The sequence below is a fragment of the Papio anubis genome, chromosome 17, assembly GCF_008728515.1.
Source record: "Papio anubis isolate 15944 chromosome 17, Panubis1.0, whole genome shotgun sequence".
Lineage (NCBI taxonomy): Eukaryota > Metazoa > Chordata > Mammalia > Primates > Cercopithecidae > Papio > Papio anubis.
The window spans coordinates 25,542,572-25,566,296 of record NC_044992.1 but is presented as its reverse complement, the minus strand read 5'-3'; the positions used below and the strand labels follow the sequence as shown (position 1 = coordinate 25,566,296).

Below are 23,725 nucleotides of genomic sequence, written 5' to 3'. Positions count from 1 at the left end.
AAAACTGAATAGTATTCTATTTTATGTGTATGTGTTTATATCACATTTTCTTTATCCATCCATTTATCAACAGACACTTTGATTCTTTCTGTATCTGAGACTAATGTGAATATGCTGCAGTGAACGTGGGAGTGAAGATCTCTCTTCAAGGTAGTGATTTTCTTTCCTTTGAACATATACCCAGAAGTGGGATTGCTGGGTCATATGGTAGCTCTATTTTTAATTTTTTGAGGAACCTACATACTGTTTTCCATAATGGCTGTACCAGTTTGTATTCCTACCAACAGTGTGCACGAGTTCCCATTTCTGTGCATCCTTGTTCTCACTTTTTTAAAGAGAAACTACCCTTCTATGGCCTTACTGAACAGTGATCATGTTTTGAACCACTTGATTCCTGTCTCCCTTTTCTCCCCCTGCCACATCTGGAATAGGACGTAATCCAAGGATGACCAACCTGTGGGCTTACCAGCAACCTGTGGCTTGATTTGCAAAGTTTTACTCAGTCAGTTTTAAGCACTAAGCATGTTGTCTAGATTTAAATTCAGACTTAGCCACTTGCTAGTTGTGTAACCTTAAGCAAGTTACCCAAAGTTCACTATGCCTCCGTTTCCTTCTCTATAAAATATTAGATCCTTATAATGTAGTTTTGAGAATTAAAAATAGTTAAGTCTTTAGAACAGTATCTGGCTCATACTCAAAGCTTCATAAATGGTAGCCATTATTATTATTCTGCTGGGAATTTGGAATTAAGAAACTGAATAAGTAAAAGAGTTACTAGGAGAAACTAAAGGTAGAGCGTCATGAGATAAAACAGTGGTTTTTATTCCTTTTTGGGGTCATTGCCTTCCTGAAGCATCTGATGAAAGTATGGACATTCCCTTCAGAAAAGTTCATAAGTATACATAAACAATAAAATCAAGGTTGAAAGCACCTGATGCAGAGAATGATGGGGGGAGGCCACAGCAAGTCAAAGCCATGTCAGCTGTGAGAAGGAGCAGAAACTGCCACCAAAGCAGAAGGAACTGTTGAGTAAACGGAGGGGAATGGACTGAATCAAAAGGCAGAAACAGAAGCTGGGAGATAGCCCTTCAGTTCCGGTCCAGTGATTTCTACCCCAGAATTCCTGTGAGATCTCTGTTTATCTCCTCACAGCCAACTTCCCTGCTTATAACCAAGTTAACATAGCCTCCTGTCTTGCAATCACACTAGCTGAACCAAAAAAAAAAAAAAAAAAAAGATGAAACCAACTTTTGCATGATGAAGCATTATTGCTGTGTCATTTCAGATTTCTTTCAGCCAACATTATGAAGTTTTCCTGTGGTGTGATTATATCAACAGCAAATGCTTTCAGAGTAAAGTGAATAACCAGCTGTAGTTACTTTTCAGCGGCTGCTAACTTCCTTTTTTGTAGGTTGAACACTTTCCAGGCATATCCTAGTGTTTAACATTCCACTTTAAGGAAAAAGCAAGGAAGAGGTAACATCAACCTACCTCTCTAGTAGAATTCTCTTTTATTTCGATGAATTTTTTAAAGTTTTTAAGCTGAAAATGAGGCAGAACTTCATAAGATTTTGTAGGTAAAAAGTATTTTAAGGATTTTTCCAGGCCCATTACATCCAAAGAAAACTGGACCCCGGTATTCTATTGCATACTTAGTCTCATTTAGTCCTCACAATAACCTTATGTGGGATAATACCCTTCCTTACAGATGAGGAAACAGGCTTAGAGAGATCTGACCAAGGGATCAGATCTGCCCAAGTTCACTATAGCAAGTGGTAGAACCAGGATTTGAACTCAGGGTTTTCTGACTACAAAGTGTATGCTGCAATGCTTCATTGGACTCTAAAACTTAGGCTAGAGAAGAATGAGACTTTCACTTTAGTTTCCCCATTGGTCTCTCTCCCAGCAGCTGTTCTAGAAAAGAAGGCTGGAAACTTGCAAGCCCCATTTTTTTATCCTTGAGCTGGATGGGTCTTGAACGTGTCCATCGAGCATCTGCCTCCTTTGCAGTGTCATCTCAAGTGGTGTGGTACCTTCCCACTGGGCTGGAGCTATTATTGGATACTTAGCCAACCCTCCTTCCATACTGAGGCCTTCACATGGGACCATAGCTCAGCAGTGCTGGGGAGGATGGTCAGAGACTGCAGGGGCAGCAGTGACCCACAGTTTGAACAGAAGCATCACTAAGACTTGTTTACAGACTATTTGCAGGATAGGGGCATGGTTAAGAGCACTGGCTCTAGAAGTAGACTACTTAGGTGAATCCCAACTCTTCATTCAATACTTGTAGGTAGAGAACCTACTACCTCTTAAAGTCTCCATTTCTTTATCTGTAATGTAAGGTATTTCTTTAAAAGAGCGTAACATATAGGGTTGTTGTGAAGATTAAATGTGATAATGCATGTAAACCACTTAGCTCAGTGCCTGGCATGGTAATGCTCAGTAGGTGTTGGCTATTACTATACTACTTGAAAACAGTTTAGAGAAAAAGCAAAGAAGGAGGAACATCAACCTCTCTACTGGATCCTTTTATTTTGGTTAATTTTGTTTTTTTTTTTTTTGAGGCGGAGTCTTCACTCTGTCCCCCAGGCTGGAGTGCAGTGTGAGAACGCCCTCGCTCACTGTGTAGCTCCGCCTCCGGTTCAAGGCCATTCTCCTGCCTCAGCCTCCCGAAAGTTGGGACTACATGCCTGGGCCACGCCTCGCTAATTTTTTGTATTTTAGTAGAGACGGGTTTCACTCCTGGCAGCTGTGGGATGGTCTCGACCTCCTGACCTCAGTGATCCGCCTCACGCCTCCCAAAGTGCAGGGGACAAGCAGGCGGAGCCACCGCTGGGGCCTCGCCTATTTTGGTTAATTTTGAGTTTTGAAAACAACTCATAAACATATAGGCTTTTATAGCTGGGAAGGATTACTTTCCTTGAAAATGGGAACTCCTGTGTTTAGCTTTCAAAACCAGTTTTTAAACTGCAGTCATTTTATGAGTGTAAAATATTAACTTCAAAAAGCATAGAATGTAAATGCATTTTATTACTGTAATGAAGAGAGGTAGAAATATGTTCTTGTTCCAAGTTCTTTTGTTGCTAAACCATTAAATGATCTGGCTGTTGTTTTCCTGTTTCTCAGCAGCATAAAGAAGCTTCAGTCTTCAGTCTTCATATCTTTTTAGAAATGCATAAAATTTGTAGATTTCTAATGTATTCTTGTAACATTACTGTTAGCCAGGCATGGTGGCTCATGCCTGTAATCCTAACGCTTTGAGAGGCTAAGGTGGGAGAATCACTTGACGCCAGGAGTTCAAGACCAACTTGGGCAACATATCAAGACCCTATATCTACAAAAAAATTAAGTAATCACTGTGAAGTAGCTAGCAGATAATTACTATTTTTATTTTATTTATAGTGATACATCTAGTACCTCATTAAATAGAATTTAAGGTACAAGTAGTTACTTGCCTAAGTTACACAATTTTTCCTCACCAAAAAAGTTTTTATTCTGTGGCATCTCTTGCCATTTGTCATCCTTTTCTTTAGTTAAAAATACTAATTTTTATTATTAAAAAAATTCAAAAAGGGACTGTATTATATTAGAAGAAAAACTAAATCCTGTGTTTGTGACGAAAATGGATTAAGGTTTTGATATTGAATTTTAAACTCATACGATATATCCAGGAATTTTGCATAATATCTACAGTTGAGGTGAATGCATCCATTTATTATTTAGACCACTTAATATAAAAACAATGAAGTAACTCAAGATTTACTAATTGTAAATACACAGTATAAGTATTTTTAGAGAAAAATTATATGCAAATGTTTTTTTCCTTGCCTAGAATTTGAAGATATTGTTAAAAAATTGCAATCCATTGCAAACTTGATTGGTTAGAATCAAACAGAATTATTTAAAATTTAGTTTTAATAGTACTACAGCAATCAGGTGGAGAGAAACCAAAATAATTATTAAAATGATTTCAAAGTTCAAGATAAAAAGTAACATTGGACTAAGTTTCCAACCTTTCCCTTGGTCTAGGACGTTAACCTTCTCTCTTTAGCTGTCTAACCCTTATGTATCCTTCTGGGCCCTGCGTTTGTCTCAGTGAAGCCTTTCCTAACCTGGTGAGGTCTCATGTTTAATACCATGTTAGCACTGTGCCCTCTTCCTGTATCTCTAGTTTGTCTGTATTGTAATAACATAGTTGTTGATAATTTTTTAAAACTGTTCCTCACTTGACTCTAAGTTGGATCAGGACAGGAACCAAGTGTGCCCTTTTCACCGTCAGATGCTTAATGTAGTGTTAAACATCACACTAGACCCACAGACCTTCTCAATAAATATTTATTGACTGATAGATGAATGGATTCCTTGTTTAGGATGTTGTAACTGAGAGATATTGAGAAGAAGCAACTGGCTACTTCCCACAGGTTTTCAGATCAGGTCACCATGGATAAATGATTTGCTATATTTATAAGCCCACAAATTTAATTTTATCATCTTGATTATCAGTTATTGTTACTAGTAAACAAACTTACAAGAAACCAACTTGTATGAGAGAATACAACCTCGAAATTTACATAGGAAATGTACCTAGAAACTGGGGCTTGTGGTCTATACAGGTGTGGCAGAGACAGTAGTCACTTACCTTGTCCTTCTCAACTTTTCCTACCTAGCTTGCAGTTAGATCGGGACCACAGGACTAACCTGTGGTATTGGCCAATGAACTCTGCATAGAGTGACGTGTCACTTTGAGGCCCAGGGAATTCAGAGCCAGCATGCTTTCTTGTTTGTTTCTTGTTTGCCAAAGTGTATGTTTTTTAGACCTCCTGTTCTCAATGGGAAATCTATGAGAGGGAAGAGAGAGGGCTGCCTGACCAGGATTAGACTTAAGCATAATAACTATGCTTTTTAAAAAATTATGAGAATAAGAGTCAACATGAAAATTTAAAGTATTTAAGTCATTATCATTGGTATTTTTCCATACTTTAGAACTAGTACTCGCAATTCTTGAGCCACAAGTTTGGAATGGTTTCTTCTATTTCTTCTACCACAATATTTTTGGTGTCTTCCTGATAAATAAGGAAAATCTATAAGTCAAGAGCCAGAAAATCTTTTTTCCTACAGTTTATGTATTTTAGCAGTAGTTTATGTAGCAAAATGGATCTCTTATGAGATAATTTTTTCATTAAGTATTTTTTCAACAGAATTATATTTGAACCTTGAGGGTCTATTTTCTTCAAGATACTGTTAAGCTCTGCAAAGGTGAGTAAGTCATATGTCTTGTCTTCAGGATTTTACCGTCCGTAATAGACTGCTAATTATTCACCAAAATGTGTTTCCTGTTCTTTGGCGGCACATCCTCCCTTGCAGTTATGTGTCATGTGACAGAGTACTCACTAGTGGAATTTTTGAGGTCTAGACACTTCTAGGTCTAACTCATAAAAGCCTCCCGCAAGTGATTATCCATTCTCTGCCCCTTTTGCTGGCTGGCTGTTGATGCGCGAGGTAACTTGAAGTCATGTGTTGAAGATGGAAGCATTTTTGTCAGACATGCTACTGAACAATTGCACGTAGCAAAGGCCCACTCCCTCCCCACAGAAGCATTTGTATTGTATGGGTAATAAATCAGCTTGTCGTGTAAAGCCACTGAAAGTTTGGAGTTTATCTGTAATTGCTATTAGCATTACTCTAGGCAACTTTCAATAGATAATACAGCAATTCCAGTGTGAATATTTAAATTTTCAACAATGATTAATTTATGTCTTATTTGTAATGCATCCTGCTTGGAAGAGACACGTTTTCATTTAAAATAGTCTGCTAATTCTTTGTCTTGCTTTCATTACTCCATATTACATGTCTCTTCTTTTAACAGCGAACAAATGGCTACTCTGATTGAGGAGGTCCTTCATTATCTTCCTTCCTTTCACACCATTTTATAAGGTCATTTATATGGTTTCTGTGCTTGCAAATTCATTGAGCATTTACTATTACTTATAAGTGCAGTAGAAAAAAAGAAGGAATAAATTTAGAATGTCAACACAGAACTGTTTTTTTGTTTTGTTTTGTTTTGTTTTGTTTCTTGAGATGGAGTCTCGTTCTGTTGCCAGGCTGGAGTACAGTGGTGTGATCTCAGCTTACTGCAACCTCCGCCTTCCTGGTTCAAGTGATTCTCCTGCCTCAGCCTTCCAAGTAGCTGGGACTACAGATGCGCACCACCACACCCAGCTATTTTTTGTAATTTTAGTGGAGATAGAATTTTACCATGTTGGCCAGGATGGTCTCAATCTCTTGACCTCATGATCTGCCCGCCTCAGCCTGCCAGAGTGCTGGGATTACAGGCGTGAGCCATGGCGCCCGGCCAGAAGTGTTTTTTATGTGGCTGACCTGAACTCTGGCAGGTCACTTTTCTAAAAAGTGTTGCTACCTGGAGAAAGTTACCACATGTGAAAGCTAGTTTGTATTCAACCTTCCACCTAATGCCCAAGGCAGCAATCTAGTTTTCTTGATTCATGTATCTCCTCACCATCTCCACTCCCATCTGGTCAGTCACCAGATGAGGTCAATTGAGTCTCCTAAATATCTTTTGAATGTGACTACCACCATGCTCCAGCATAGGTTTCTATTAAGCATACCATGGACGCAGCCGTCTCTTAACTGGTCTCCATAACTCCAGTCTTAAGACTTCCATGCTGTAGCCAAAACTTCTTAACATGACTTGGAAGGCCCTTGCATCATCAACAATTAATTCTCCTCTCTTTTCTCTATCTTTCCTTTCCTTTACTGTTGCTGTCTTCTCTGTGCCTTGTGCTCCAGGCTTACTGAACTTCTTTTCATCCTTTAAACATGCTTTTTTCTTTCTGAAGCCTCTCAGCCTCTGTTCCTGCTGAGATCTCCATGTGGGACACTACTCTTACCCACTCCTCCTCCTCCACCCCATTGCCTCAATAATTCCTACCGGTTCTTTAGTTTTCAACTAAAGATGTTACTTCTGGGATCACCTTCTCAGTCCTTGAGGTCTGCATTAACTGCATTTCATTTGTACTGTGATATATCTCCCTGCATTTCCTCTAATAGCTCCTTTGCTATATTTTCCTTTTACTTGTCTGCATCCCCTACTGGGCTGTCTGGAGGAACACAGACCATAGTTATGTTGATCACCATTGTATCTAAGCCCTTGGCATATTGCTTAGCACAAAAAATATTTGTTAGATAAATGAGTAACAGGTTGTGTAAGAACCTAGTCTTTTTTCAGACTTGTCTGTAGGTGATATTTGAGGATATAGGACTGAAGTCAGTGCCAGAATATCTTTTCGCATATTGGGAAATCATCAATGAAGACCATTTACAGGAGAAATGATTGAATGCTGAATAGTTGTTGAAGATTGAACTAACAAGATTTGCCATTGGATTGGATGATGGGTGTAGATGACTCCACATGTACAAGTTATATTTGCTTGGAAAATTGTTCATGAAAAGTTAATGTCGCCATTATGGTTAAGGTGATTGTGAGAATTAAATGGCGTGTTATATATAAAGCCTCTACCTAGCCTAGTGCTTGGCATTTTGTAGGTACTCAATAAATATTATTTTCCTGTTTGTAAGTGACTTAGTACTTTGTTAAGGCAAGGAAGCTGAATGTGTTATAACATGCTGCTGTTTCTAAGCAAAACTGTGCAGCAGGTGAAGTTGGTGTCCAGTGTCTGCTGGAACTTCTGCAGTCCTCTCCGTTGTCCTACCCAGAACCCCACAGGCTATATCTCAAGGTCAGTACTCCTCCCCTTGACCTGGTACTCTAGTTGTCTCTCCATTTCCCTCACTTGGAAGGCTTATTACTATCGTGTTTCATTCTGACTTCCTCTAACTTAAGTGCAGGTAACGCAACATAAAGAGTTAAGAGCATTTACTCTGCTGTCAGACTGCTGGGTTTGAACTGTGGCTCTATCACCCCTGACCCTTTGTAACCTTTCACAAATTACTAGACCTCTCTTACCCTCATTTTTTTTTTTTTTTACCATATGTAGCATAGGAAGGGAAACTCTTAGAACTGTGAGAATAAAAGAGATAGTTCTTTTAGTATATTTGAAATTGTGCCTAGCACATAAAAAGCACTGAATAATTGCTTGCCATTTTGAGTCATAATCATACCTGATGACTTCAGCTACTTTTGTGTAGCCCTCAATATCCCTTCTGTACCAGTTCTTGAATCTCTGCACTCCTGTCCTCTCATCCATCCTTTGATCTTGTTTCCATTCAGAAAAGTAAACCCAAACTCAGAATTCAAAACTAAACTTATCAACTTCCCTATTAAGGCAAGCTTATCTCTTTTTGTAGCAGAATGTGTTGGCTACAAGTAGTAATAGAAAAACCCAAATAAAAGTGACTTAAACTATAAGGAAAGTTATTTCTTTCCCATAACAAGAAGTGTAGCAGTAGAACGGGTCCTGGGTTGGATAATTCAGTTGCTTAGTCATGTTTTCAAGGACCCAGGTGCCTTCCATCTCCTCAGCATTTTGACTTGTCCTTTTAGACTGGCTCTCTTCATCTCAAGATGACAACTCAGGCAACATGTGCATATGACAGGTTTCAAAAAGGATTGCCCCACATTTTTACTCAGATCCAAGAAAAACTTCCTAATCTCATCAATGACAAGAGGACTGGAATTCCCAGCTTTACCTTAGACTAACCAAGATCCATTCTCTTGGATCTGGGGATAGCATTCCATTTCTGGAGCACATGGCTGGGTAGGGGTGAACACCTGAACAGCATCAGCGCCCTACTGGCAAAAAAAAAAAAAAGAGGGTTGGGGGATAAATGTGGGTAGAGGGCATACTATGTCTACTACAAGGTTAAATATTTCATGATTAGAAGTAAAAGATCTAAAAATGAAGAAGAATTAGTAGTGACATTGAAGTTAGGGAAACTGGGTAGCAAGTACTGTAGAAAATCAAGTCAGACCAAGGATTGGGGCTGGAGTAGCAGGGATGGATTTGGGAGATGCAGCATGCATCCTCATTGACTGGACATAGGGAGGGGAAGAAAAGTCACACTTGATTTCCAGTTTCTTTTTGGCTAAGTGGATAGCCATTCATGGAAATGAGGAAGACAACAGGATGAGTAGGTTTGACTGGTAGAGGTTTACTTGAGCTATGTTTTAAACTCATTGAGTCTGGGATGCCTAATGAGACATCCTAGTTGAAATATCGTATAGGCAGTTGGAAGAAATGTCTGAACTGGAAATGTAGATGCCCTTTTGAGAGCAGGAACTGCTTCTTCCCCTTTTCTTCGTTATTGTTGGTATCTCCCGGTCTTCTTCAAGTCTTCCTCATTCTTTGGTGCCTCTCAAGCTGATCGCCTTCTCCCTCTCTTCTTAAGGAATACACTCACTTTTGGTGAAGCTGTTGCTACAATTGCTGTCTGTCTGCCAAGGTTTCAGTGTAATGCCATAAGGCAAATAACCTAAACCCATTAAAATTAATTCAGAATTTAAAAGGTCAAATAATTTAATCTACTTTTTAAAAGACTCATGAATATTAAATTACCAAAAAAAAGATGACTCCTCCTCAAACAGAATACTTTTATCCTAAGCCCAGGAAATTGTGATAAGTGGACAGTTATTTAAAGGCATATTAAAAGTTAGACTTCTCATGCCTCTAATCCCAGCACTGTGGGAGGCCGAGGCGGGCAGATCACTTGAGGTCAGTAGTTTGAAACCAGCCTGGCCAACATGGTGAAACCCCGTCTCTACTAAAAATACAAAAATTAGCCGGGCATGGTGGTAGGTGCCTGTAATCCCAGCTACTCAGGAGGCTGAGGCTAGAGAATCGCTTGAACCCAGGAGGCAAAGGTTGAGGTGAGCCAGGATCACGCCATTGCACTCCAGCCTGGGCAACAGAGTGGGACTCTGTCTCAAAAAAAAAAAAAAGTTACAGACTTAACCTTATGGTTCCCCAAAAGTATAAACATGTGAAACAGAGATCAGGAATGTTCAATCATTTGCGATTTAGACCTAAATTACTAGAGAAAATCCCCCAGTACATTCTGACACAGGACACCCAACCATCTTTACCTTTTCTGAGTCTGTGAACTCTAAACTTCACAGTCACCCTTAGAACTTTTTGTATCTGCCCTTCTGTTTCTCTTGCCACCTACTCTCCCCTCCCTTTCTCAGCCTCCATCTGCTCTCTGGGTGCTCTTCTCTGCAGCTTCCTCACCCTTCAAATATAGTCCCTTGTCACATTGGTTCCTGACTCTGGCTACCCACTACTTCCTCCCCTTCACCACTGCTCCCCAGTGTTCACGTACACCTTTCAGCCACATCATTCTCCTGGCTGCTTCCTGCTCATGCCTCTCAAGGTCACCTGCATGCCACTGCTTTTGCTTTGTCCTGGCCTTTTCCTTTCACGCTTTACTTAGCCCTTTCCCACTGCCTTTAGGTATAGAAGAAGCGTTAATTAGTTTTTGCCTGTCTTTAGAGAAGCAGATCATTGATCGTTGTGAATTTGTACTGCAAATACTATAAAGATTATCAGCTCACCTGACAATTGTAGTTGGACCCCTTCTAATAAGATGATGCAAAAGGGTTGTCCAAGTATTAGCAGTTGCTGTTATTGCTGAGCACAGAAACACTGCATGAGTGCCTCTTGTTTTAAAAACAGCCCAATGGCTAGACACAGTGGCTTACACCTGTAATCTCTGCACTTTGGGAGGCCAAGGCAGGCAGATTACTTGAGGCCAGGAGTTTGAGACCAGCTTGGCCAACATGGCAAAACCCTGTCTCTACCAAAAATACAAAAATCAGCCAGGCATAGTGGCACATGCCTGTAATCCCAGCTACTCGGGAAGCTGAGGCGTGAGAATCACGTGAACCCAGCAAGTGGAGGTTGCAGTGAGCCAAGAACATGCCACTGCCCTCCAGCCTGGGCAACAGAGCAAGACTCTGTCTCAGAAAAAGAAAAAGAAAAAAAAACAGCCTAGGCCAGGTACAGTGGCTCATGCCTGTAATTCCAACACTTTGGAAGGCCAAGTGGGGAAGATTGCTTGAGGCCAGGAGTGCAGTGCAAGACCAGCCTGGGCAACATAACAAGACCCCCATGTCTACAAAATAAAAAACAAAGAAATTTAGTTGGGGGTCGTGGGACATGCCTGTAGTCTTAGCAACTCAGGAGGCTAAGGTGGGATGATTGCTTGAGCTCAGGAGTTTGAGGCTGCAGTGAGCCATGATTGCACAACTGCACTCCAGGTTAGGCAACAGAGCGAGACCCTGCCTTAAAATCAAAAATAAAAATGAATAAAAACCAGTCCAAGGAGGGTGTGGGAGAGCAGGCATTTTCTTTGAGATACAATTTAGAAATCTCTCTCATATCTACCCTAAATATACATATGCATGTGCATGTGTGTATTTATATGTACATATACATACACGTATTTACATATATACATATACATATGGATATACATAAAGGCATAAAATTTTGCATACAAAATTTCTCAGTCTTAGTCTTTCAGGCTGCTCTAACGAAATATCATAAAGTAGGTAGCTTATAAATGGCAGAAATTTATTCTCACAGTTCTGGAGGCCAGGAAGTCCAATATTAGGGTGCTGACATAGTTGGGTTCTTGTGAGTGACCTCTGCTGGGTTGCAGACTGCCACCCTCTCATTGTATTATTACATGGTGGAAAAAGAGTATGTTAGCTGTGTATCCTCTTCCTTTTAGGGCAGTAATTTCATTCATGAAGGCTCTACCCTGATGACCTGGTCACCCCCAAAGGCCCCCTCTCCAAATACCATCACATTAGGAGTTAGATTTCAATGTATGAATTTTGGCATGGCAGGGGGTGGGATGCAAATATTCCATTCATAGTGCTCAGAATACATTAGAAATTGATAGCATTGGTTATAGTCAGATAAAAGCACCGGAAGTTCTGGAATAAAGTGTGAGGGGAACCTTTTCACTGCATTCCATTTATATCTTTTGAATTCTGATTATCGGTGTATTACTTAAATATTTCTTTCAAATTTACTTTTTTTTTAGAGACAGGCTCTCATCTGGAGTGCAGTGGCATGATCATACCTTACTGCAGCCTCGAACTCCTGGGCTCAAGCAATCCTCCTGCCTCAGCCCCCTGAGTAACTAGGACCACAGGCATGCACCACCATGCCTGGGTAATTTTTAAATTTTTTTGTGGAGACAAGGTTTTACTATGTTGCCCAGGCTGATCTTGAACTCCTGACCTCAAGCAATCCTCCCACCTCGGCCTTCCAAAGCATCAAATTTAGTATTCTATGACCCATCAGTTCTCACTTCAAGAAATTTCCCCACAGAAATACTTGTTTGGGTTAGGAAAATTGTGGGTAAGGTGATGTTAATGATAACATTTTTTATAGTAACAATAGCAACCACAAAAGCAGGAGCAACCTAAAAGTACCTCAGTAGGGGCTGATGTCTTAATTATAACATATCTATGCTGTTATTTAGGAAAATGAGGTATGCAAATATGGTAATGTGAAAGGGTTGCTGATTTAAGATAGGGAAGGTTATACTGCAGTTACAAACAACCCCCAAGTCTCAGTGACTTAATGTAAGAAAGGCTTATTTCTCACTCACATAAACTTTTCTGTGAATCCAGGGGACTCTCTAGGCAATCACTGAGCACACAAGCTGCTTTGATCTTGTGGCTCTGCCATCTCAAACACAGAGGTTCCTCAGTCACCAAAGCATGTGCACACCAGCTTTTCTGTGCTTTGGCCCAGAAGTGTGTGTGTATCCTACAGCCTGTGTGGCAGAGCTAATAGTATTCTATTGCCTAACTCCCACAGAAGTGTGGGAGAACAGATGAAATGTTTGGGATATAAGCCTGCTTTACTATTTACTGCTAATGTTACCTTTAGTATTTAAGACATCCTAATTGAGAAAAACATGTAGATCAGATTATATGATATATATCACATACAGACAAGATATATTAATATGACACATGGGGTACAGTGTATATTTTATATATTTGTATAATTTTGTTTTAAATATGTATATACATACACAGGGTATAGGAACATAAAGTTTTATGGAAGAATATATAAGTTAACAATAGGAACCTTTAGAGAGTGGAACTAAGGTTACCCTGTTTAAATATTTTTACTGTAATTTTTTATATTTTCAGCCCAATAATAAAGTTTAAACTGCTTTAAACACTATAGTGTAGTCTTTACCTTTTATTCATACATATTAAAATAGTAGGATTATTGTATATTAATTTTTGTGGGTTTTTTCCAGTCTAGTTTAAATTGACTTTGTGAAATCCTCCTTGAAAATAAATTCAAGTTTGAGAAATCTGAGTTGTGCAACTGTTGTTTCACCCTAAATGAAATTAACTTATAGCCTATTTATGTGTGTATATAATATGTATAGACCAAAGAGAATTGCCAAATTAACCTACATTTTTATTAATACATCCTATGTTATTTACTTAAGCCTTACATGTTGCCAATTTTATAAAACAGGAAATGCCATTCACTATTTACTCTGCACCACTCCTTTCCTGAATATGCTGGAACTAAAGGGCAGGCAAAGAAATAAGTAATTCATTCATGGTGAACAAGCAAGGAACAGACTAGCAACGCCTTGGAAAGCCAAACACCCTTGGAGCTATAAAAACATAGTAACAGATGACATAATCCTTACTTGGAATATTTATTATTAATCTCTTTAGGCATTCAAAATGTGGAGGTTTGGCCAAGCATGGTGGCTTACACCTGTAATACCTGTACTTTGGGAGGCTGAGGCAGGAGGATTGTTTCAGCTCAGGAGTTCAAGACCAGTCTGGGTAACATAGCGACACCTTGTCTCCAGTGAAAATTTTTTAAAAATTTGAAAGATTAGCTGGGCGTGGTGGCATGCACCTGTAGTCCCTAGCTGCTTAGGAGGCTGAGGTGAGAGAATCACTTGAGCCTAGGAGGTTGAGGCTGAAGATTCACTTTTCACAGATTAATGACTATTTCTGCAAAGCCAAACATTCTAATTTACAAATGGGATATATATTAAATATACATTTAAAAAATACATTTAAACTCTAATTGAAAAACCAACAACATTAACACCTTAGGTATGGTGCGAAAAGGTTACTTTTTTTGTTGTTTTTGTTTGTTTGTTTGTTTGTTTTTGAGACACAGTCTCGCTCTGTTGCCCAGGCTGGAGTGCAGTGGCGCGATCTTGGCTCACTGCAGCCTCTGCCTCCCAGGTTCAAGTGATTCTCCTGCCTCAGCCTCCCGAGTAGCTGGAACCACAGGCATGTGCCACCACATCTGGCTAATTGTTTTGTATTTTTAGTAGAGACAGGGTTTCACCGTGTTAGCTAGGATGGTCTCGATCTCCTGACCTCGTGGTCCACCCACCTCTGCCTCCCACAGTGCTGGGATTACAGGCGTGAGCCACCGCACCCAGCCATAAGGTTACTTTTATAATCATGAACTTCTACCTCTCATCAAAATCCAGAAGGCAGTTTATTCCTTGAAGTTGCAGGTAACCTGAAAGTAAAGATGGTGAAAAGCCCTAAAGATGTGGCTTGAGGTCCTATGTCTATCAGGGAATAACTCTGGGAAGGAACACATAATCTTTGAAAAAGCTCTTCCAGAAATGAGATCCAAGAGCGATGCTTCTTTGAACCAGCCCAACCTGAATGAGCTGCCTTGACCAGGGTTAGACTATCCTGTAAACATCAGCTTTTAAAGCTGGCATTTTTTTTTTCAAAGAATTATTTTGGCCTTGAAGTTATTTTTGTTTTATATATAAATGCTGTCTAATTTTGATGGTTTCATTGCTTCATTAGTCATCTCTGCAAATAACACACTTCTCCATCGGTTTTGGCTTCAAAACCAGACTCAATATGTGAGGAAATCACACCTCCAAGTAACAGCTAGTACAATCTCTTTTGGTCTTCATTTCTCTGAACCTGCTTCCTTCACCATAATTTGGTTTGCTATGACTGTACACACAGAAAATACATGTATTTTGGGGACAACGAGTCCATAAAGCTTATTTTGCAAAGGATTAGGCATGAAACCAAATTAGGATTAAAAATAAATGATGTACTTTTTATTTCCCTAATGTCTTAGTGTATTTGGGCTGCTATGACAAAATACCTTAAACTCAGGAACTTATAAGCAACAGAAATGTATTGCTCACAGTTCTGAAATTTGGAAAGTTCAAGATCAAAGTATTGATAGCAGATTTGGTGTCTGTTGGGATCCATTCATCATAACTGGTGCCTTTTTGCTGTCCTTATATGACAGAAGGGGCAAGCAAGCTCCCTCAACCCATTTTTATAAGAGCACTAATTCTATTCATGGGGGTGGAACCCTCATAATCTAATCACCTCCAAAAGGCCCTACCTCTTAATACAATGCAAATAATATTTTGAGTTAGAATTTATATAATACCCTTAAATAAGACAGTTTGTAACATGGTCAGACTGTGTGTGACTAATCCAGCTTGTGTCACACAGGACCTTATCATGCAATCTCACCACGTGAGTTTGATAGCATGCAGACGCTCTATACTTTGTTGAATAAAATGAGTCCGCTGATCTTGCTCTTGGCTGCCACTGTAATGTCAAATTGTCCTTAAAGTTACTAAACTCTTAATTTCCTTACTTATCACAGACCAAGCAACAGACAGTTTGGAGACTGGAACCCTTGAAATAACACTGTTCTAGGAACTATTGGAGAATATAAACAAATGTAGAAACATTTAAAATACTAGATAGCAGTGAAACATGTAATTGCTTAAAAGGGCAATAGACAAGATGCCCCAGTGCAACATCCAATTAATTGGCAAATAAATTGTAGAGACAGTAATTGTCCTGAAAGTCCAGTGCAGGGAGAAAGATCACTCCAGGCTAGAGGTGTCAAGAAAAGCGTTATGGAGATGGTGGGTCTTCAAATAGTTCTTAAAGGACAATGTTTAAAAATAGAAATTGTATCAGTTTTATTAATAATTTTAGTATATTCCTGTAAACTCCAAAGTAAACCCTAGTCATACTAGTTAGTGTTAGTCATACTATTAGAGCCCTCTGTATCTATGTGTTCTGCATCTGTGGATTCGACCAACTGCTAATAGAAAATATTTGGAAATCTGCATCTGTACTGAACATGTGCAGACTTTTTTAGGTCATCATTCCCCCAAAATATAGTATAGCAACTGTTGCATCACGTTTGCATTGTACTGGGCGTTATAAGTATCTGGAGATGATTTAAAGTATACAGGAGGATGTGCGTAGGTTATATGCAAATACTATGCCATTTTATGTCAGGAACTTGAGCATCCAAGAATTCTGCTATCCACAGGAGGTCCTGGAACCAATCCTCCACCGGTTTCAAGGGATGACTGCATATAAATACTAATATTACTAGATAAATCTTCCATTCAGCCTTTGAATGCAAAGGGAACTTCCCTGCTTGTGTTCTTTTTTAAAACAATTTTAAAAACTGAAAAACAAAAGTCTTTGTTCTCTTGAATCATTACAAATTTCCTGGTAATTACTGTGTTTGGAGTAGATTCTTTATAAGTGGCACTACTCTGTAAGATTCCTTTAAAAGCTCTGCTTTGCAGATGTTGTTTTGTAATATGGAATCAATCCTTGCCAGCAAGAGTGAAGTTTATATTGCATCACTTCCTTTGCAAGAGAATTGACTGCAGGATCCTTGGGGTTAGGGTCATTTTTTTTTTTCATTGTTTTGCAAAGTGTGTATTGCCTATTTATGGTGTTAGAACTTTTAGATTAGTCATGACCAGATATTAACTGGAACGATTATTACACCTGTCAGCTGGTAGTGCAATGTATATAAGCTATAGATGATTTTTTTCCCCAAACCAGTTTCATAATTTGTAAACATTAGTTTCATTTTAAAATAGGATAACATCCTTTTAAAATATGTATTTCCAGCTTCTCTTGAAAAATTGGAAGTTCTGGCACAACTTGGTTCACATTTCAGAATGGGAACCATCTGCTAGAGTTAACAGCTGCTCACTTTATACAGGGCTCATGCTTCTCAGAGCCCCCACCATGCCCTGTTTGACTTACTTCCTTTCTGTTCCACTTATCTTTGCCTGTCTAACTTCCATGAACAGTTTGGCTACCGGACTAGTATATAATAGTGTGATTTGGCCACCAAATCTAAAACCACAACAAAACAAAACCTCCAGCTTTTTCAGACCAGCAGATACCTTTCCTAACTTGATTAAGCATCATTTGAAGAACAAAATCATATATCATTCTGTGTTTATTTAGTTGGTTGATCACAGAAATAGATTATTATAATCTGTATAAACAAGTGAAATAGGTATGTATGTATCTATGTGTTATAGATATACATACACACATATATGTATATGTAAGAATAAGACAGATTTGAAAACATTAACAATTGGGCAATCATCTGAATGAAATTTAGGAGTTTTTAATGGTTTTCTTAGAACTTTTAAGTTTGAAATTGTTTCAATATGAAAATTATTTTAAAAGTCAAACTAACTCTTAACCACAGATTTTTAACAGTGAAAAATATTTTTCTTTCCTAAGTGATTAATCTTTGTCAGATTAGTCAGGATTTGAGAAAGGGAAAATTTAAGACCAACTTAATTGATACCATGTTTTACAAGTTATTTCCCAGAAAAAACATTTTTTTCTTTAGCTGATATTAAAAATAAAACTTAGAAAAAATATTTTTAATGCATAACAATGGAAGCAATTTGTCTCTGCATCCAAACTGTTAGTACCTTAATAAAGTACTCAAAGCATAAATAAATGTGTTGCTTCTCTGTGTCCAAAGAGGAAGCTTATTAGCAAAATATATACATATGTGGTGATGTGTAGGCATCTACATATTAGGTACTTTAAACAAGTGATCATACTGTCAGAAGAGCACAGATGTGAGCTGTTTGTTCATTTGTGGTGGTGAATTTGTGCCAGTTCATTCCCATTGGTCTGATCTCTCTTGTAATCAGTGGTATGTGTCTCCTACAAGGCTGGTCAGGGTAGAAGCTGTAGTCCACACAGCCAAGACTGAGAACAGGTAGTCAACAACTGAATTGATTCTCCTTGTTTTCCACAATAAACTATCCCAGATTTGGATAGTGGAGGTCCCTTTCAGCTGGCTGCAGTATCGTTTGGACATGTCTGTCATTCCATGAGAACTTCCTTATTTTCTGGTTCATAAGGATGGTCCAGGTTCATCTTGTATTTTCTGTATCCCCATAATGGAATCAGCCGTTTCCTTTAGTATAACATTTAGAAATCAAGAACTGGGTGGTAGATACAGTTGTTGCCATTGGTGTGTCATTGCTCTTACACTTTCTAAGCAAACAGAGCTAGTAAGGGGGCTGGAGAATGCACACACACATACATACGTCTACATCTGTTTCTTTGTCTATTTATTGATAGGTATATTGATATTTATCATTTCAATCTAACACCATGGGGTTTATTTTAACCTTCCCTCTTTCATATTTGTAGTTTCTTTCTGTGATAGGGAGAAACCTGGGTTCCCATTATCCTCAACATATATACTTATTTTCTCAGTCTTCCTGTATGTCACTAATTTCTACTCTCCCTGCCATGCAGGCCACTTCCTAGACCCCTCCCCTGCTGGACAACCCAGCTGCACCGGTGGAATCCTTACCTTGGCCCCACCACCAGCCCAGTGATCTAGCCGAATCCTCAGCCCTGTCTCTGCCAAATATACTGGCCACGCTGGCCAAACCCTTGACTTTTTAAACTTAGACAAATTATAAGCAAAATCTTGAGACAAAGTATTTCCTGAAATTTTAAAATAAGAATATTAGTAGTTTTAGTTATTCAATCACATTGTTTAGTTTCAAGTCTTATTCACAGAAGATGTGAGACTTGTTTAAGTAAAGATTTGCAAATAATATTATTTTTAAATAGGCTTAGTTTTTCTTTCACTTTTTTGAAATGTCATGTTCATAGACACTTAGACTGTTTACTGCTTAAATGAGCAAGATTGAACTAGAGGACAGCCACTTTCCTTTTTTTCTTAAGTTTTATTAATTTAATTTACAAATAATTATATTTATGGGGTACAGTGTGATCTTTGATACATGTATACATTGTCGACTGGTCAAATCAGGGTAATTAACATATCTGTCACCTCAAATATTTATCATTTCTTTGTGATGAGGACAGTTAAAAACATCTATTTTAGATTAGCTGGTGTTGCGGCATGCACCTGTAGTCCTAGCTACTCAGGAGGCTGAGGTGGGAGGATTGCTCAAGCCCAGGAGTCTGAAGCTATAGTGAGCTATGATTACGCCACTGCACTCCAGCCTGGGCAACAGAGTGGGACCCTGTCTCTGGAAAAACAAAAACCTCTCCTTTAGCTATTTTGAAATATACAATACATTATTATTAACTATAGTCACCCTGCTGTGACTTTTTCCTCCTCTCTAACTGAAACTTTGTACATATTGACCAGCATCTCCCAGTTCCCCATTCAATCCTCCCCTAGTCTCCAGCCTCTGGTAGCCACCATCTACTCGTTACTTCTACTAAGTCTGACTTTTTTAGATTCCACATGTAAGTGTGGTCATGTGGTATTTGTCTCTCTGTGCCTGGCTTATTCTACTTAGCATAATGTCCTCTAGGTTCATCCATGTTGTCAAAAATGACAGAATTTCCTTTTTTTTTTTTTAATAAAAGTTAAATAGTTTTCTGTTTTATATATATATCGCATTTTAAAAATCTATTCCTCTGTTGATGGAAACTTAGATTGTTTCTATGTCTTGGCTATTGTAAATAATGGTGCAGTGATTGAGAGTGCAGACTTATCTTTGACATAGTGATTTTATTTTTTTTTTTATTTTTTTTTTTTGAGACGGAGTCTCATTGTGTCTCCCAGGCTGGAGTGCAGTGGCGCGATCTCGGCTCACTGCAAGCTCCGCCCCCCGGGTTCACGCCATTCTCCTGCCTCACTCAGCCTCCCAAGTAGCTGGGACTACAGGCGCCCGCTACCGCGCCCGGCTAGTTTTTTGTATTTTTAGTAGAGACAGGGTTTCACCATGTTAGCCAGGATAGTCTCGATCTCCTGACCTTGTGATCCACCCGCCTCGGCCTCCCAAAGTGCTGGGATTACAGGCTTGAGCCACCGCGCCCGGCCGACATAGTGATTTTAATTCCTTTGGGTATGTATATATCCAGTAGTGGGACTGCTGGATCGTAAGGTAATTCTGTTTTCAGTTTTTTGAAGAACTCTGTACTGTCTTCCAAAATGGCTGTATAATTTATAATACCACCTACACTGTACAAGGGTTCCCTTTTCTCCACATCATCTCTAACACTTCTTATCTCTTTTTTTTGATAATAACCAGTAACAGGTATGAGGTGATATCTCATTATGGTTTTAATTTGCATTTGTCTTATTATTAGAGATGAGTAGCTTTTCATGTGTGTTGGTCACTTGTATGTCTTCTTTTGAGAAATATCTATTCAAGTCCTTTGCCCATTTTTAAATAAATAGTTTATTTGTTTTCTTATTATTGAGTAGTTCGAGTTTCTTGTATATTATGGATATTAGCCCCTTTCCAAAGTACAATTCGCAGGTATGTTCTCCCAGTCTGTAGACTGTCTCTTTAATAATTGTTTCCTTTGCGGTGCAGAAGCTTTTTAGTTTGATGCAATCCCATTTGTCTGGTTTTGCTCTTTTTTGCCTTTGCTTTTAAGGTTATATCCAAGAAATCACTGCCCAGACCAATGTCATTGAGCTTTTCCCCTGTGTTTTCTTCTAGTAGCTTTATAGGTTCAGGTCTTATGCTTAAGCCTTTAATCCATTTTTAATTGATTCTTCTTTAAGAGGGGAGATAAAGTTGTATTTTCATTCTTCTGTATGTGGATATCCAGTTTTCCTAACACCATTTATTGAAGAGATTGAGGTCAGCTATTTTTTTAGAACAACTAAAGATTTTCTTAATGGCTTATGAAGCTCAGAATGCAGTCATGGTTGGGATGATACTTAAAAAATATTATAGTATTTGTCTTAAATTGGCAACCAATCTACCTACACAAATTTCTTTCTCAGTTAGATCTAGCAATAAAAGAGATTTAATTTCTGCTAGAGGAGCTAAAAAAATAGGGAAAATTATTTGTTTTTTCCATTTCCTGATATATTTGATCTGTTTTTAGTTTTTTGACTCTTTTCTTTGCCACTGCATTCTTACTCTCTTAGTTCACTTCCTGATGTCTGGTATTCCTGAGTATAGAAAATACTTGGTTATTTTCACAAGTGGAAAAGAATTGACTGGATAAAGCAAAGTAGTAGATTATTCAAATCATGTTTGTCTTTAGCGTGTGTGGATTAGTATATCTGAATATGGACCCATTTAATACTTACAAATTTTAATAATAAATCTCTTAGTGGTTCCAGTTCCCTCTTACCTTACTAAAAACCTTGTTGAGTCCCACAGCAGTGTACTGGAAATAAGTATAAATAGAAAGAAACCTGGCTCACAGTGTCTTAGGAAACTTGATTACAATCTAGGAAGAAAGCTGTAAAATGCCATATCTCAACCATCATTTAAAGATGAAAACTCTTTGCTGAGTGTCAGTAGCTGATGTCTTTCACCTACTTTAGGTCTTCTTTACACCCTTCCAAATTCAGCTCCCTTTCCCTTACCATAATCACTCTGTCCCAAAATGAACAGATATCACTGACGGCCCCAGTGAGCAGCTTTTGATATTTCACTTTTGGATGCCATCTCACATTCTTAGCTTCCATTTAGGGGCTGTTGGCATCAAAAGAGTTACAGTATTACCAGATTAGCTCTGTAGAAGTTCCATGTGCCTCCAGACACTCCCAATGTTGAAGCAGTGATTAAGCCTCCTTAACTGTGGACAGGGGAAGGGAAGTAACCACTTACTCTACCTTAGACACAAGGAAGATTATTCTTTAAAAAAAGATAAACTTAAGCTAAAAGAAATTGCCAGATACAGGAAGTATAAGGATAGTGCAGAATATAGGAAGTATTAAAAGCTTTCCACGAGGAAATGCAGCCTTACGGATGTTACAGACTTCTGACGAGGAAAGCCAAGGAGAGCCAGCGGACAAGGTGTCTGGCCCTTCATTCATTCAATAAATATTTTGGCTGATTTTAAAATACTTTGCTCAGTTCCGTGTTGGCTATTAATTCACTCCAACAGAAACAGTAGCCAAACAATAACTTTAGGAGCGTCTGGGAAGCTTTCCAGTTTTTCTACTCATGCAATCCATTCTGTAGTAGAAGTCGATCTCCTTCCCAGGTCAGTGAAAGCTTTGCTTTGTAATTCGTATTTCTCCAAGTCGAGATGATGGTTAAATGATTGGCATAAATGTATTTCTTTCTTATCTGTTTAGAAGATTTTCTATTAATATTTAGTAAACGTATAGTTAGCAACATACATGGAAAAGATCTAAAATAATTCTAGGCACAGAGTTGATGCATAATAAATATTAGGTTAGAGTGAATCTGTTTATTGAACTTAAAAAAGTTTTGTGACAGCAAACTGAAGTGAAAGTAATCCATGGACTTGACTTTAACCACCTGTGAGTCTTCAGTGTCTCTTGTCACGACTACAGTAGCTCCTCATCTTTGAGGGATCTGTTCCAAGATGTCTAGTGGATGCCTGAGACCACCTATACTGAACACTATATATACTTTTTTTCCTATATGTACATAGATGTGATGACATTTAATTTATAATTTTGGCGCAGTAAGAGATTAACAGCAATAATAATAGAACAATTAATAAACTGTAGCAAAAGTTATATGAATGTGATCTTTCTCTCGAAATATCTTTATGTTTTTGGACCGTGGTTGACCAAAGATAACTGAAACCACGAAAAGCGAAACTTTGGATAAGGGGGACTACTGTGCTATCCAGCCTGTGCCCAAAAGCTGCCTGTCTAGGTACCTGAGGATTTTTACTAACACCTGGGAAAACCTTTCCTTAAATACATCAGAGTCTTCACATGTTGTGAAAAGTGGGATAAGGAACTACATTTTTAAAAAAGTGATGCAGTGGGCCAGGCGCGGTGGCTCATGCCTGTAATCTGAGCACTTTGGGAGGCCGAGGTGGGCAGATCACGAGGTCAGGAGATCAAGACCATCTTGGCCAACATGGTGAAACCCTGTCTCTACTAAAATACAAAAAATTAGCCGGGTGTGGTGGCAGGCACCTGTAATCCCAGCTACTTGGGAGGCTGAGGCAGGGGAATCGCTTGAACCCAGGAGGCAGAGGTTGCAGTGAGCTGAGATCGTGCCACTACACTCCAGCGTGGTGACAGAGCAAGACTCTGTCTCAAAAAAAAAAAAAAAAGATGCAGTGTACTGACTAGGTTTTCCGTCATTTTCTGAATTAGGCATAGTTATTTAAAAGTGACAGGATAACTGTTTAGGTTTCTGTCATCCAGAGACCCCTTTACACCTCAGTACCGTGTAAGGTAGAGAGGCTTCCTACCAGTATAAATTTGACGGTGGGAAGGGATGAAAATCTTAAGTTTATTCTATTTAGTTAAAGTCCTCAGCCATCTGTGGGATTTGTTTTTTAAAAGTATATTTGGCTGGGCATGGTGGCTCACACCTGTAAACCCAACACTTTGGAAGGCTGAGGCCAGTGGATTGCTTGAGCTTAGGAGTTCGAGAACAGCTTGGGCAACATGGCAAAAACCCCATCTCTACAAGAAATACAAAA

The 23,725-nt window shown here is 38.8% G+C and overlaps 1 protein-coding gene across 7 annotated transcripts in view; it reads left to right on the top strand.

Annotated features, from left to right (window-relative positions):
* The window catches only part of MYO1D (myosin ID), a 382,230-nt gene that overhangs the window by 54,850 nt on the left and 303,655 nt on the right, over window positions 1–23,725 (top strand). The window contains exon 2 of one of the 7 annotated variants that reach the window (XM_017950499.3): window positions 74–150. The exons of the other annotated variants lie outside the window; for them this stretch is intronic. The gene's annotated coding sequence lies outside the window, so the exon portion shown is untranslated. The remainder of the gene's footprint in view (window positions 1–73; window positions 151–23,725) is intronic. 7 annotated transcript variants of the gene reach the window in all.